At 43.6% G+C, this 14,926-nt stretch overlaps 17 non-coding genes across 17 annotated transcripts; all 17 read left to right on the plus strand.

Moving 5' to 3' along the window:
- The first annotated feature begins 89 nt into the window (after window positions 1–89).
- TRNAV-UAC (transfer RNA valine (anticodon UAC)) lies at window positions 90–162 on the plus strand. The gene has a single exon. It is a non-coding gene; the product is annotated as a tRNA-Val (tRNA).
- An 804-nt stretch (window positions 163–966) lies between these two features.
- Window positions 967–1,039, plus strand: TRNAV-UAC (transfer RNA valine (anticodon UAC)). Its single transcript has one exon. It is a non-coding gene; the product is annotated as a tRNA-Val (tRNA).
- An 800-nt stretch (window positions 1,040–1,839) lies between these two features.
- Window positions 1,840–1,912, plus strand: TRNAV-UAC (transfer RNA valine (anticodon UAC)). Its single transcript has one exon. It is a non-coding gene; the product is annotated as a tRNA-Val (tRNA).
- Window positions 1,913–2,723: 811 nt separating this feature from the next.
- On the plus strand, window positions 2,724–2,796 carry TRNAV-UAC (transfer RNA valine (anticodon UAC)). Its single transcript has one exon. It is a non-coding gene; the product is annotated as a tRNA-Val (tRNA).
- An 811-nt stretch (window positions 2,797–3,607) lies between these two features.
- Window positions 3,608–3,680, plus strand: TRNAV-UAC (transfer RNA valine (anticodon UAC)). The gene has a single exon. It is a non-coding gene; the product is annotated as a tRNA-Val (tRNA).
- An 807-nt stretch (window positions 3,681–4,487) lies between these two features.
- Window positions 4,488–4,560, plus strand: TRNAV-UAC (transfer RNA valine (anticodon UAC)). The gene has a single exon. It is a non-coding gene; the product is annotated as a tRNA-Val (tRNA).
- Window positions 4,561–5,364: 804 nt separating this feature from the next.
- On the plus strand, window positions 5,365–5,437 carry TRNAV-UAC (transfer RNA valine (anticodon UAC)). Its single transcript has one exon. It is a non-coding gene; the product is annotated as a tRNA-Val (tRNA).
- Window positions 5,438–6,244: 807 nt separating this feature from the next.
- On the plus strand, window positions 6,245–6,317 carry TRNAV-UAC (transfer RNA valine (anticodon UAC)). The gene has a single exon. It is a non-coding gene; the product is annotated as a tRNA-Val (tRNA).
- An 811-nt stretch (window positions 6,318–7,128) lies between these two features.
- On the plus strand, window positions 7,129–7,201 carry TRNAV-UAC (transfer RNA valine (anticodon UAC)). The gene has a single exon. It is a non-coding gene; the product is annotated as a tRNA-Val (tRNA).
- Window positions 7,202–8,002: 801 nt separating this feature from the next.
- TRNAV-UAC (transfer RNA valine (anticodon UAC)) lies at window positions 8,003–8,075 on the plus strand. The gene has a single exon. It is a non-coding gene; the product is annotated as a tRNA-Val (tRNA).
- An 807-nt stretch (window positions 8,076–8,882) lies between these two features.
- TRNAV-UAC (transfer RNA valine (anticodon UAC)) lies at window positions 8,883–8,955 on the plus strand. The gene has a single exon. It is a non-coding gene; the product is annotated as a tRNA-Val (tRNA).
- An 804-nt stretch (window positions 8,956–9,759) lies between these two features.
- Window positions 9,760–9,832, plus strand: TRNAV-UAC (transfer RNA valine (anticodon UAC)). Its single transcript has one exon. It is a non-coding gene; the product is annotated as a tRNA-Val (tRNA).
- Window positions 9,833–10,632: 800 nt separating this feature from the next.
- On the plus strand, window positions 10,633–10,705 carry TRNAV-UAC (transfer RNA valine (anticodon UAC)). The gene has a single exon. It is a non-coding gene; the product is annotated as a tRNA-Val (tRNA).
- Window positions 10,706–11,516: 811 nt separating this feature from the next.
- On the plus strand, window positions 11,517–11,589 carry TRNAV-UAC (transfer RNA valine (anticodon UAC)). Its single transcript has one exon. It is a non-coding gene; the product is annotated as a tRNA-Val (tRNA).
- Window positions 11,590–12,400: 811 nt separating this feature from the next.
- On the plus strand, window positions 12,401–12,473 carry TRNAV-UAC (transfer RNA valine (anticodon UAC)). Its single transcript has one exon. It is a non-coding gene; the product is annotated as a tRNA-Val (tRNA).
- An 807-nt stretch (window positions 12,474–13,280) lies between these two features.
- TRNAV-UAC (transfer RNA valine (anticodon UAC)) lies at window positions 13,281–13,353 on the plus strand. Its single transcript has one exon. It is a non-coding gene; the product is annotated as a tRNA-Val (tRNA).
- An 811-nt stretch (window positions 13,354–14,164) lies between these two features.
- On the plus strand, window positions 14,165–14,237 carry TRNAV-UAC (transfer RNA valine (anticodon UAC)). Its single transcript has one exon. It is a non-coding gene; the product is annotated as a tRNA-Val (tRNA).
- The last annotated feature ends 689 nt before the right edge of the window (window positions 14,238–14,926 follow it).

Below are 14,926 nucleotides of genomic sequence, written 5' to 3' on the forward strand. Positions count from 1 at the left end.
GATCTCAGGTTGACCTATAGGATGCAAGCATTCTTTGGTTTTTAACCCTTACCTTTCTGAAAAATTGACAATTAGGCACACTTTTCACAGGTTCCATAGTGTAGCGGTTATCACGTCTGCTTTACATGCAGAAGGTCCTGGGTTCAACCCCCAGTGGAACCATTTTGTAATATGAGATCAGATACTGACTTTCTAAAAGTCAGACTTTGGAACGTGCCTCACACAACGCAAAGGAATGCAATAGAGCTTTCAAAGTTGAACAGAACTCAAAAAATCAACCTTTTCTATATTGTAGGAAACATTGACTCATGTTAATTGTTTCTAAGCAGTACCCTGAAAAATATATTTTTGGCCTGAAATTCCTCTTAAAAATAGTAGCGCAGTTCCTGGTATGCAATCGTGCCCAAGCACTCCTTTCGATGCAGCCGCATAGCTCTGTGTGTGTGTTGTAAGGCTTTGCGAACTCTGACTTCTAGTCTCAGGGGTATTGGAGTGAAGTTTGGTGATGTCACTACTGTGTTGCTCAGTCTTCTCCTTGCTGGTGGCTTTCTGACATGAGGAAGCAAAGCCCTTCCTCTACCAAGGTGGCCACCTTTACAGAGATACACGCTATAAAACAAGACATGGTAAGTCAGTCACGGGGAAAAGATCAGCTGCAGGGAGGCCACAGGCATGACTGGTAACTAGTCCTTTGCCCTCTGCCTTCATTTTCTTGAGGAACGGCTTCCAGAGTATAGCTTTTATAAAGGAACCATAGCTACCCTGGAGCTCTTTGCTATGGGCTGATACTAGGTCATGGCCCTTATGCAAAGAGTGGTCAGAAACACCAGTTTTGCTACACCCTTGAAAGTGTCCTAAAACCAAAGAAATGCCAAAGGATCTCAGATTGACCTATAGGATGCAAGAATTATTTGGTTTTTAACCCTTACCTTTCTGAAAAATTGACAATTAGGCACTCTTTTCACAGGTTCCATAGTGTAGCGGTTATCACGTCTGCTTTACACGCAGAAGGTCCTGGGTTCAACCCCCAGTGGAACCATTTTGTAATATGAGATCAGATACTGACTTTCTAAAAGTCAGACTTTGGAACGTGCCTCACACAATGCAAATGAATGCAATAGAGCCTTCAAAGTTGAACAGAACTCAAAAAATCAACCTTTGCTATATTGTAGGAAACATTGACTCATGTTGTTTCTAAGAAGTACCCTGAAAAATATATCTTTGGCCTGAAATTCCTCTTAAAAATAGTAGCGCACTTCCTGGTATGCAAGCGTGCCCAAGCACTCCTTTCGATGCAGCCGCATAGCTCTGTGTGTGTGTTGTAAGGCTTTGCGAACTCTGACTTCTAGTCTCAGGGGTATTGGAGTGAAGTTTGGTGATGTCACTACTGTGTTGCTCAGTCTTCTCCTTGCTGGTGGCTTTCTGACATGAGGAAGCAAAGCCCTTCCTCTACCAAGGTGGCCACCTTTACACAGATACACGCTATAAAACAAGACATGGTAAGTCAGTCACGGGGAAAAGATCAGCTGCAGGGAGGCCACAGGCATGACTGGTAACTAGTCCTTTGCCCTCTGCCTTCATTTTCTTGAGGAACGGCTTCCAGAGTATAGCTTTTATAAAGGAACCATAGCTACCCTGGAGCTCTTTGCTATGGGCTGATACTAGGTCATGGCCCTTATGCAAAGAGTGGTCAGAAACACCAGTTTTGCTACACCCTTGAAAGTGTCCTAAAATCAAAGAAATGCCAAAGGATCTCAGATTGACCTATAGGATGCAAGAATTATTTGGTTTTTAACCCTTACCTTTCTGAAAAATTGACACTTACGCACTCTTTTCACAGATTCCATAGTGTAGCGGTTATCACGTCTGCTTTACACGCAGAAGGTCCTGGGTTCAACCCCCAGTGGAACCATTTTGTAATATGAGATCAGATACTGACTTTCTAAAAGTCAGATTTTGAAACGTGCCTCACACAATGCAAAGGAATGCAATAGAGCCTTCAAAGTTGAACAGAACTCAAAAAGTCAACCTTTGCTATATTGTAGGAAACATTGACTCATGTTAATTGTTTCTAAGCAGTACCCTGAAAAATATATCTTTGGCCTGAAATTCCTCTTAAAAATAGTAGCGCACTTCCTGGTATGCAAGCGTGCCCAAGCACTCCTTTCGATGCAGCCGCATAGCTGTGTGTGTGTTGTGTGAGATATAAGGCTTTGCAAACTCTGACTTCTAGTCTCAGGGGTATTGGAGTGAAGTTTGGTGATGTCACTACTGTGGTGCTCAGTCTTCTCCTTGCTGGTGGCTTTCTGACATGAGGAAGCAAAGCCCTTCCTCTACCAAGGTGGCCACCTTTACACAGAGACACGCTATAAAACAAGACATGGTAAGTCAGTCACGGGGAAAAGATCAGCTGCAGGGAGGCCACAGGCATGACTGGTAACTAGTCCTTTGCCCTCTGCCTTCATTTTCTTGAGGAACGGCTTCCAGAGTATAGCTTTTATAAGGGAACCATAGCTACCCTGGAGCTCTTTGCTATGGGCTGATACTAGGTCATGGCCCTTATGCAAAGAGTGGTCAGAAACACCAGTTTTGCTACACCCTTGAAAGTGTCCTAAAACCAAGGAAATGCCAAAGGATCTCAGATTGACCTATAGGATGCAAGAATTATTTGGTTTTTAACCCTTACCTTTCTGAAAAATTGACAATTAGGCACACTTTTCACAGGTTCCATAGTGTAGCGGCTATCACGTCTGCTTTACACGCAGAAGGTCCTGGGTTCAACCCCCAGTGGAACCATTTTGTAATATGAGATCAGATACTGACTTTCTAAAAGTCAGACTTTGAAACATGCCTCACACAATGCAAAGGAATGCAATAGAGCCTTCAAAGTTGAACAGAACTCAAAAAGTCAACCTTTGCTATATTGTAGGAAATATTGACTCATGTTAATTGTTTCTAAGCAGTACCCTGAAAAATATATCTTTGGCCTGAAATTCCTCTTAAAAATAGTAGCGCACTTCCTGGTATGCAAGCGTGCCCAAGCACTCCTTTCGATGCAGCCGCATAGCTGTGTGTATGTTGTGTGAGATATAAGGCTTTGCAAACTCTGACTTCTAGTCTCAGGGGTATTGGAGTGAAGTTTGGTGATGTCACTACTGTGGTGCTCAGTCTTCTCCTTGCTGGTGGCTTTCTGACATGAGGAAGCAAAGCCCTTCCTCTACCAAGGTGGCCACCTTTACACAGAGACACGCTATAAAACAAGACATGGTAAGTCAGTCACGGGGAAAAGATCAGCTGCAGGGAGGCCACAGGCATGACTGGTAACTAGTCCTTTGCCCTCTGCCTTCATTTTCTTGAGGAACGGCTTCCAGAGTATAGCTTTTATAAAGGAACCATAGCTACCCTGGAGCTCTTTGCTATGGGCTGATACTAGGTCATGGCCCTTATGCAAAGAGTGGTCAGAAACACCAGTTTTGCTACACCCTTGAAAGTGTCCTAAAATCAAAGAAATGCCAAAGGATCTCAGATTGACCTATAGGATGCAAGAATTATTTGGTTTTTAACCCTTACCTTTCTGAAAAATTGACACTTATGCACTCTTTTCACAGATTCCATAGTGTAGCGGTTATCACGTCTGCTTTACACGCAGAAGGTCCTGGGTTCAACCCCCAGTGGAACCATTTTGTAATATGAGATCAGATACTGACTTTCTAAAAGTCAGATTTTGAAACGTGCCTCACACAATGCAAAGGAATGCAATAGAGCCTTCAAAGTTGAACAGAACTCAAAAAATCAACCTTTGCTATATTGTAGGAAACATTGACTCATGTTGTTTCTAAGAAGTACCCTGAAAAATATATCTTTGGCCTGAAATTCCTCTTAAAAATAGTAGCACACTTCCTGGTATGCAAGCGTGCCCAAGCACTCCTTTCAACACAGCCGCTTAGCTGTGTGTGTGTTGTGTGAGATCTAAGGCATTGCAATCTCTGAATTCTAGTTGCAGGGGAATTGGAGTGAAGTTTGGTGATGTCACTACTGTGGTGCTCACTCTTCTCCTTGCTGGCAGCTTCCTGACATGAAGAAGCAAATCCCTGCCTCTACCAAGGTGGCCACTTCCACACAGAGACACACTATAAAACAAGACATGGTAAGTCAGTCACGGGGAAAAGATCAGCAGCAGGGTGGCCACAGGCATGACTCGTAACTAGTCCTTTGCTGTCTGCCTTCATTTTCTTGAGGAATGGCTTCCAGAGTATAGCTTTTATAAGGGAACCATAGCGACCCTGGAGCTCTTTGCTATGGGCTGATAGTAGGTTATGGCCCTTATGCAAAGAGTGGTCAGAAACACCAGTTTTGCTACCCCCTAGAAAGTGTCCTAAAACCAAGGAAATGCCAAAGGATCTCAGGTTGACCTATAGGATGCAAGCATTCTTTGGTTTTTAACCCTTACCTTTCTGAAAAATTGACAATTAGGCACACTTTTCACAGGTTCCATAGTGTAGCGGTTATCACGTCTGCTTTACATGCAGAAGGTCCTGGGTTCAACCCCCAGTGGAACCATTTTGTAATATGAGATCAGATACTGACTTTCTAAAAGTCAGACTTTGGAACGTGCCTCACACAACGCAAAGGAATGCAATAGAGCTTTCAAAGTTGAACAGAACTCAAAAAATCAACCTTTTCTATATTGTAGGAAACATTGACTCATGTTAATTGTTTCTAAGCAGTACCCTGAAAAATATATTTTTGGCCTGAAATTCCTCTTAAAAATAGTAGCGCAGTTCCTGGTATGCAATCGTGCCCAAGCACTCCTTTCGATGCAGCCGCATAGCTCTGTGTGTGTGTTGTAAGGCTTTGCGAACTCTGACTTCTAGTCTCAGGGGTATTGGAGTGAAGTTTGGTGATGTCACTACTGTGTTGCTCAGTCTTCTCCTTGCTGGTGGCTTTCTGACATGAGGAAGCAAAGCCCTTCCTCTACCAAGGTGGCCACCTTTACACAGATACACGCTATAAAACAAGACATGGTAAGTCAGTCACGGGGAAAAGATCAGCTGCAGGGAGGCCACAGGCATGACTGGTAACTAGTCCTTTGCCCTCTGCCTTCATTTTCTTGAGGAACGGCTTCCAGAGTATAGCTTTTATAAAGGAACCATAGCTACCCATGAGCTCTTTGCTATGGGCTGATACTAGGTCATGGCCCTTATGCAAAGAGTGGTCAGAAACACCAGTTTTGCTACACCCTTGAAAGTGTCCTAAAACCAAAGAAATGCCAAAGGATCTCAGATTGACCTATAGGATGCAAGAATTATTTGGTTTTTAACCCTTACCTTTCTGAAAAATTGACAATTAGGCACTCTTTTCACAGGTTCCATAGTGTAGCGGTTATCACGTCTGCTTTACACGCAGAAGGTCCTGGGTTCAACCCCCAGTGGAACCATTTTGTAATATGAGATCAGATACTGACTTTCTAAAAGTCAGACTTTGGAACGTGCCTCACACAATGCAAAGGAATGCAATAGAGCCTTCAAAGTTGAACAGAACTCAAAAAATCAACCTTTGCTATATTGTAGGAAACATTGACTCATGTTGTTTCTAAGAAGTACCCTGAAAAATATATCTTTGGCCTGAAATTCCTCTTAAAAATAGTAGCGCACTTCCTGGTATGCAAGCGTGCCCAAGCACTCCTTTCGATGCAGCCGCATAGCTGTGTGTGTGTTGTGTGAGATATAAGGCTTTGCAAACTCTGACTTCTAGTCTCAGGGGTATTGGAGTGAAGTTTGGTGATGTCACTACTGTGGTGCTCAGTCTTCTCCTTGCTGGTGGCTTTCTGACATGAGGAAGCAAAGCCCTTCCTCTACCAAGGTGGCCACCTTTACACAGAGACACGCTATAAAACAAGACATGGTAAGTCAGTCACGGGGAAAAGATCAGCTGCAGGGAGGCCACAGGCATGACTGGTAACTAGTCCTTTGCCCTCTGCCTTCATTTTCTTGAGGAACGGCTTCCAGAGTATAGCTTTTATAAGGGAACCATGGCTACCCTGGAGCTCTTTGCTATGGGCTGATACTAGGTCATGGCCCTTATGCAAAGAGTGGTCAGAAACACCAGTTTTGCTACACCCTTGAAAGTGTCCTAAAACCAAGGAAATGCCAAAGGATCTCAGATTGACCTATAGGATGCAAGAATTATTTGGTTTTTAACCCTTACCTTTCTGAAAAATTGACAATTAGGCACACTTTTCACAGGTTCCATAGTGTAGCGGCTATCACGTCTGCTTTACACGCAGAAGGTCCTGGGTTCAACCCCCAGTGGAACCATTTTGTAATATGAGATCAGATACTGACTTTCTAAAAGTCAGAATTTGAAACGTGCCTCACACAATGCAAAGGAATGCAATAGAGCCTTCAAAGTTGAACAGAACTCAAAAAGTCAACCTTTGCTATATTGTAGGAAACATTGACTCATGTTAATTGTTTCTAAGCAGTACCCTGAAAAATATATCTTTGGCCTGAAATTCCTCTTAAAAATAGTAGCGCACTTCCTGGTATGCAAGCGTGCCCAAGCACTCCTTTCGATGCAGCCGCATAGCTGTGTGTGTGTTGTGTGAGATATAAGGCTTTGCAAACTCTGACTTCTAGTCTCAGGGGTATTGGAGTGAAGTTTGGTGATGTCACTACTGTGGTGCTCAGTCTTCTCCTTGCTGGTGGCTTTCTGACATGAGGAAGCAAAGCCCTTCCTCTACCAAGGTGGCCACCTTTACACAGAGACACGCTATAAAACAAGACATGGTAAGTCAGTCACGGGGAAAAGATCAGCTGCAGGGAGGCCACAGGCATGACTGGTAACTAGTCCTTTGCCCTCTGCCTTCATTTTCTTGAGGAACGGCTTCCAGAGTATAGCTTTTAAAAGGGAACCATAGCTACCCTTGAGCTCTTTGCTATGGGCTGATACTAGGTCATGGCCCTTATGCAAAGAGTGGTCAGAAACACCAGTTTTGCTACACCCTTGAAAGTGTCCTAAAACCAAGGAAATGCCAAAGGATCTCAGATTGACCTATAGGATGCAAGAATTATTTGGTTTTTAACCCTTACCTTTCTGAAAAATTGACAATTAGGCACACTTTTCACAGGTTCTATAGTGTAGCGGCTATCACGTCTGCTTTACACGCAGAAGGTCCTAGGTTCAACCCCCAGTGGAACCATTTTGTAATATGAGATCAGATACTGACTTTCTAAAAGTCAGACTTTGAAACGTGCCTCACACAACGCAAAGGAATGCAATAGAGCTTTCAAAGTTGAACAGAACTCAAAAAGTCAACCTTTAGCTATATTGTAGGAAACATTGACTCATGTTGTTTCTAAGAAGTACCCTGAAAAATATATCTTTGGCCTGAAATTCCTCTTAAAAATAGTAGCGCAGTTCCTGGTATGCAATAGTGCCCAAGCACTCCTTTCGATGCAGCCGCATAGCTGTGTGTGTGTGTTGTAAGGCTTTGCGAACTCTGACTTCTAGTCTCAGGGGTATTGGAGTGAAGTTTGGTGATGTCACTACTGTGTTGCTCAGTCTTCTCCTTGCTGGTGGCTTTCTGACATGAGGAAGCAAAGCCCTTCCTCTACCAAGGTGGCCACCTTTACACAGAGACACGCTATAAAACAAGACATGGTAAATCAGTCACGGGGAAAAGATCAGCTGCAGGGAGGCCACAGGCATGACTGGTAACTAGTCCTTTGCCCTCTGCCTTCATTTTCTTGAGGAACGGCTTCCAGAGTATAGCTTTTATAAAGGAACCATAGCTACCCTGGAGCTCTTTGCTATGGGCTGATACTAGGTCATGGCCCTTATGCAAAGAGTGGTCAGAAACACCAGTTTTGCTACACCCTTGAAAGTGTCCTAAAATCAAAGAAATGCCAAAGGATCTCAGATTGACCTATAGGATGCAAGAATTATTTGGTTTTTAACCCTTACCTTTCTGAAAAATTGACACTTATGCACTCTTTTCACAGATTCCATAGTGTAGCGGTTATCACGTCTGCTTTACACGCAGAAGGTCCTGGGTTCAACCCCCAGTGGAACCATTTTGTAATATGAGATCAGATACTGACTTTCTAAAAGTCAGATTTTGAAACGTGCCTCACACAATGCAAAGGAATGCAATAGAGCCTTCAAAGTTGAACAGAACTCAAAAAATCAACCTTTGCTATATTGTAGGAAACATTGACTCATGTTGTTTCTAAGAAGTACCCTGAAAAATATATCTTTGGCCTGAAATTCCTCTTAAAAATAGTAGCACACTTCCTGGTATGCAAGCGTGCCCAAGCACTCCTTTCAACACAGCCGCTTAGCTGTGTGTGTGTTGTGTGAGATCTAAGGCATTGCAATCTCTGAATTCTAGTTGCAGGGGAATTGGAGTGAAGTTTGGTGATGTCACTACTGTGGTGCTCACTCTTCTCCTTGCTGGCAGCTTCCTGACATGAAGAAGCAAATCCCTGCCTCTACCAAGGTGGCCACTTCCACACAGAGACACACTATAAAACAAGACATGGTAAGTCAGTCACGGGGAAAAGATCAGCAGCAGGGTGGCCACAGGCATGACTCGTAACTAGTCCTTTGCTGTCTGCCTTCATTTTCTTGAGGAATGGCTTCCAGAGTATAGCTTTTATAAGGGAACCATAGCGACCCTGGAGCTCTTTGCTATGGGCTGATAGTAGGTTATGGCCCTTATGCAAAGAGTGGTCAGAAACACCAGTTTTGCTACCCCCTAGAAAGTGTCCTAAAACCAAGGAAATGCCAAAGGATCTCAGGTTGACCTATAGGATGCAAGCATTCTTTGGTTTTTAACCCTTACCTTTCTGAAAAATTGACAATTAGGCACACTTTTCACAGGTTCCATAGTGTAGCGGTTATCACGTCTGCTTTACATGCAGAAGGTCCTGGGTTCAACCCCCAGTGGAACCATTTTGTAATATGAGATCAGATACTGACTTTCTAAAAGTCAGACTTTGGAACGTGCCTCACACAACGCAAAGGAATGCAATAGAGCTTTCAAAGTTGAACAGAACTCAAAAAATCAACCTTTTCTATATTGTAGGAAACATTGACTCATGTTAATTGTTTCTAAGCAGTACCCTGAAAAATATATTTTTGGCCTGAAATTCCTCTTAAAAATAGTAGCGCAGTTCCTGGTATGCAATCGTGCCCAAGCACTCCTTTCGATGCAGCCGCATAGCTCTGTGTGTGTGTTGTAAGGCTTTGCGAACTCTGACTTCTAGTCTCAGGGGTATTGGAGTGAAGTTTGGTGATGTCACTACTGTGTTGCTCAGTCTTCTCCTTGCTGGTGGCTTTCTGACATGAGGAAGCAAAGCCCTTCCTCTACCAAGGTGGCCACCTTTACAGAGATACACGCTATAAAACAAGACATGGTAAGTCAGTCACGGGGAAAAGATCAGCTGCAGGGAGGCCACAGGCATGACTGGTAACTAGTCCTTTGCCCTCTGCCTTCATTTTCTTGAGGAACGGCTTCCAGAGTATAGCTTTTATAAAGGAACCATAGCTACCCTGGAGCTCTTTGCTATGGGCTGATACTAGGTCATGGCCCTTATGCAAAGAGTGGTCAGAAACACCAGTTTTGCTACACCCTTGAAAGTGTCCTAAAACCAAAGAAATGCCAAAGGATCTCAGATTGACCTATAGGATGCAAGAATTATTTGGTTTTTAACCCTTACCTTTCTGAAAAATTGACAATTAGGCACTCTTTTCACAGGTTCCATAGTGTAGCGGTTATCACGTCTGCTTTACACGCAGAAGGTCCTGGGTTCAACCCCCAGTGGAACCATTTTGTAATATGAGATCAGATACTGACTTTCTAAAAGTCAGACTTTGGAACGTGCCTCACACAATGCAAATGAATGCAATAGAGCCTTCAAAGTTGAACAGAACTCAAAAAATCAACCTTTGCTATATTGTAGGAAACATTGACTCATGTTGTTTCTAAGAAGTACCCTGAAAAATATATCTTTGGCCTGAAATTCCTCTTAAAAATAGTAGCGCACTTCCTGGTATGCAAGCGTGCCCAAGCACTCCTTTCGATGCAGCCGCATAGCTCTGTGTGTGTGTTGTAAGGCTTTGCGAACTCTGACTTCTAGTCTCAGGGGTATTGGAGTGAAGTTTGGTGATGTCACTACTGTGTTGCTCAGTCTTCTCCTTGCTGGTGGCTTTCTGACATGAGGAAGCAAAGCCCTTCCTCTACCAAGGTGGCCACCTTTACACAGATACACGCTATAAAACAAGACATGGTAAGTCAGTCACGGGGAAAAGATCAGCTGCAGGGAGGCCACAGGCATGACTGGTAACTAGTCCTTTGCCCTCTGCCTTCATTTTCTTGAGGAACGGCTTCCAGAGTATAGCTTTTATAAAGGAACCATAGCTACCCTGGAGCTCTTTGCTATGGGCTGATACTAGGTCATGGCCCTTATGCAAAGAGTGGTCAGAAACACCAGTTTTGCTACACCCTTGAAAGTGTCCTAAAATCAAAGAAATGCCAAAGGATCTCAGATTGACCTATAGGATGCAAGAATTATTTGGTTTTTAACCCTTACCTTTCTGAAAAATTGACACTTACGCACTCTTTTCACAGATTCCATAGTGTAGCGGTTATCACGTCTGCTTTACACGCAGAAGGTCCTGGGTTCAACCCCCAGTGGAACCATTTTGTAATATGAGATCAGATACTGACTTTCTAAAAGTCAGATTTTGAAACGTGCCTCACACAATGCAAAGGAATGCAATAGAGCCTTCAAAGTTGAACAGAACTCAAAAAGTCAACCTTTGCTATATTGTAGGAAACATTGACTCATGTTAATTGTTTCTAAGCAGTACCCTGAAAAATATATCTTTGGCCTGAAATTCCTCTTAAAAATAGTAGCGCACTTCCTGGTATGCAAGCGTGCCCAAGCACTCCTTTCGATGCAGCCGCATAGCTGTGTGTGTGTTGTGTGAGATATAAGGCTTTGCAAACTCTGACTTCTAGTCTCAGGGGTATTGGAGTGAAGTTTGGTGATGTCACTACTGTGGTGCTCAGTCTTCTCCTTGCTGGTGGCTTTCTGACATGAGGAAGCAAAGCCCTTCCTCTACCAAGGTGGCCACCTTTACACAGAGACACGCTATAAAACAAGACATGGTAAGTCAGTCACGGGGAAAAGATCAGCTGCAGGGAGGCCACAGGCATGACTGGTAACTAGTCCTTTGCCCTCTGCCTTCATTTTCTTGAGGAACGGCTTCCAGAGTATAGCTTTTATAAGGGAACCATAGCTACCCTGGAGCTCTTTGCTATGGGCTGATACTAGGTCATGGCCCTTATGCAAAGAGTGGTCAGAAACACCAGTTTTGCTACACCCTTGAAAGTGTCCTAAAACCAAGGAAATGCCAAAGGATCTCAGATTGACCTATAGGATGCAAGAATTATTTGGTTTTTAACCCTTACCTTTCTGAAAAATTGACAATTAGGCACACTTTTCACAGGTTCCATAGTGTAGCGGCTATCACGTCTGCTTTACACGCAGAAGGTCCTGGGTTCAACCCCCAGTGGAACCATTTTGTAATATGAGATCAGATACTGACTTTCTAAAAGTCAGACTTTGAAACATGCCTCACACAATGCAAAGGAATGCAATAGAGCCTTCAAAGTTGAACAGAACTCAAAAAGTCAACCTTTGCTATATTGTAGGAAATATTGACTCATGTTAATTGTTTCTAAGCAGTACCCTGAAAAATATATCTTTGGCCTGAAATTCCTCTTAAAAATAGTAGCGCACTTCCTGGTATGCAAGCGTGCCCAAGCACTCCTTTCGATGCAGCCGCATAGCTGTGTGTATGTTGTGTGAGATATAAGGCTTTGCAAACTCTGACTTCTAGTCTCAGGGGTATTGGAGTGAAGTTTGGTGATGTCACTACTGTGGTGCTCAGTCTTCTCCTTGCTGGTGGCTTTCTGACATGAGGAAGCAAAGCCCTTCCTCTACCAAGGTGGCCACCTTTACACAGAGACACGCTATAAAACAAGACATGGTAAGTCAGTCACGGGGAAAAGATCAGCTGCAGGGAGGCCACAGGCATGACTGGTAACTAGTCCTTTGCCCTCTGCCTTCATTTTCTTGAGGAACGGCTTCCAGAGTATAGCTTTTATAAGGGAACCATAGCTACCCTGGAGCTCTTTGCTATGGGCTGATACTAGGTCATGGCCCTTATGCAAAGAGTGGTCAGAAACACCAGTTTTGCTACACCCTTGAAAGTGTCCTAAAACCAAGGAAATGCCAAAGGATCTCAGATTGACCTATAGGATGCAAGAATTATTTGGTTTTTAACCCTTACCTTTCTGAAAAATTGACAATTAGGCACACTTTTCGCAGGTTCTATAGTGTAGCGGCTATCACGTCTGCTTTACACGCAGAAGGTCCTAGGTTCAACCCCCAGTGGAACCATTTTGTAATATGAGATCAGATACTGACTTTCTAAAAGTCAGACTTTGAAATGTGCCTCACACAATGCAAAGGAATGCAATAGAGCCTTCAAAGTTGAACAGAACTCAAAAAGTCAACCTTTGCTATATTGTAGGAAACATTGACTCATGTTGTTTCTAAGAAGTACCCTGAAAAATATATCTTTGGCCTGAAATTCTTCTTAAAAATAGTAGCACACTTCCTGGTATGCAAGAGTGCCCAAGCACTCCTTTCAACGCAGCCGCTTAGCTGTGTGTGTGTTGTGTGAGATCTAAGGCATTGCAATCTCTGAATTCTAGTTGCAGGGGAATTGGAGTGAAGTTTGGTGATGTCACTACTGTGGTGCTCACTCCTCTCCTTGCTGGCAGCTTCCTGACATGAGGAAGCAAATCCCTGCCTCTACCAAGGTGGCCACTTCCACACAGAGACACGCTATAAAACAAGACATGGTAAGTCAGTCACGGGGAAAAGATCAGCAGCAGGGTGGCCACAGGCATGACTGGTAACTAGTCCTTTGCCCTCTGCCTTCATTTTCTTGAGGAATGGCTTCCAGAGTATAGCTTTTATAAGGGAACCATAGAGACTCTGGAGCTCTTTGCTATGGGCTGATAGTAGGTTATGGCCCTTATGCAAAGAGTGGTCAGAAACACCAGTTTTGCTACCCCCTAGAAAGTGTCCTAAAACCAAGGAAATGCCAAAGGATCTCAGGTTGACCTATAGGATGCAAGCAATCTTTGGTGTTTAACCCATCCCTTTCTGAAAAATTGACAATTAGGCAATGTTTTCACAGGTTCTATAGTGTAGCGGTTATCACGTCTGCTTTACACGCAGAAGGTCCTGGGTTCAACCCCCAGTGGAACCATTTTGGAATATGAGATCAGATACTGACTTTCTAAAAGTCAGACTTTGGAACGTGCCTCACACAACGCAAAGGAATGCAATAGAGCCTTCAAAGTTGAACAGAACTCAAAAAGTCAACCTTTGCTATATTGTAGGAAACATTGACTCATGTTAATTGTTTCTAAGCAGTACCCTGAAAAATATATCTTTGGCATGAAATTCCTCTTAAAAATAGTAGCGCACTTCCTGGTATGCAAGCGTGCCCAAGCACTCCTTTCGATGCAGCCGCATAGCTGTGTGTGTGTTGTATGAGATATAAGGCTTTGCAAACTCTGACTTCTAGTCTCAGGGGTATTGGAGTGAAGTTTGGTGATGTCACTACTGTGGTGCTCAGTCTTCTCCTTGCTGGTGGCTTTCTGACATGAGGAAGCAAAGCCCTTCCTCTACCAAGGTGGCCACCTTTACACAGAGACACGCTATAAAACAAGACATGGTAAGTCAGTCACGGGGAAAAGATCAGCTGCAGGGAGGCCACAGGCATGACTGGTAACTAGTCCTTTGCCCTCTGCCTTCATTTTCTTGAGGAACGGCTTCCAGAGTATAGCTTTTATAAGGGAACCATAGCTACCCTGGAGCTCTTTGCTATGGGCTGATACTAGGTCATGGCCCTTATGCAAAGAGTGGTCAGAAACACCAGTTTTGCTACACCCTTGAAAGTGTCCTAAAACCAAGGAAATGCCAAAGGATCTCAGATTGACCTATAGGATGCAAGAATTATTTGGTTTTTAACCCTTACCTTTCTGAAAAATTGACAATTAGGCACACTTTTCACAGGTTCCATAGTGTAGCGGCTATCACGTCTGCTTTACACGCAGAAGGTCCTGGGTTCAACCCCCAGTGGAACCATTTTGTAATATGAGATCAGATACTGACTTTCTAAAAGTCAGACTTTGAAACGTGCCTCACACAATGCAAAGGAATGCAATAGAGCCTTCAAAGTTGAACAGAACTCAAAAAGTCAACCTTTGCTATATTGTAGGAAACATTGACTCATGTTAATTGTTTCTAAGCAGTACCCTGAAAAATATATCTTTGGCCTGAAATTCCTCTTAAAAATAGTAGCGCACTTCCTGGTATGCAAGCGTGCCCAAGCACTCCTTTCGATGCAGCCGCATAGCTGTGTGTGTGTTGTGTGAGATATAAGGCTTTGCAAACTATGACTTCTAGTCTCAGGGGTATTGGAGTGAAGTTTGGTGATGTCACTACTGTGGTGCTCAGTCTTCTCCTTGCTGGTGGCTTTCTGACATGAGGAAGCAAAGCCCTTCCTCTACCAAGGTGGCCACCTTTACACAGAGACACTCTATAAAACAAGACATGGTAAATCAGTCACGGGGAAAAGATCAGCTGCAGGGAGGCCACAGGCATGACTGGTAACTAGTCCTTTGCCCTCTGCCTTCATTTTCTTGAGGAACGGCTTCCAGAGTATAGCTTTTATAAAGGAACCATAGCTACCCTGGAGCTCTTTGCTATGGGCTGATACTAGGTCATGGCCCTTATGGAAAGAGTGGTCAGAAACACCAGTTTTGCTACACCCT

Source organism: Aquarana catesbeiana, linkage group LG09 (assembly GCF_042186555.1).
Source record: "Aquarana catesbeiana isolate 2022-GZ linkage group LG09, ASM4218655v1, whole genome shotgun sequence".
Lineage (NCBI taxonomy): Eukaryota > Metazoa > Chordata > Amphibia > Anura > Ranidae > Aquarana > Aquarana catesbeiana.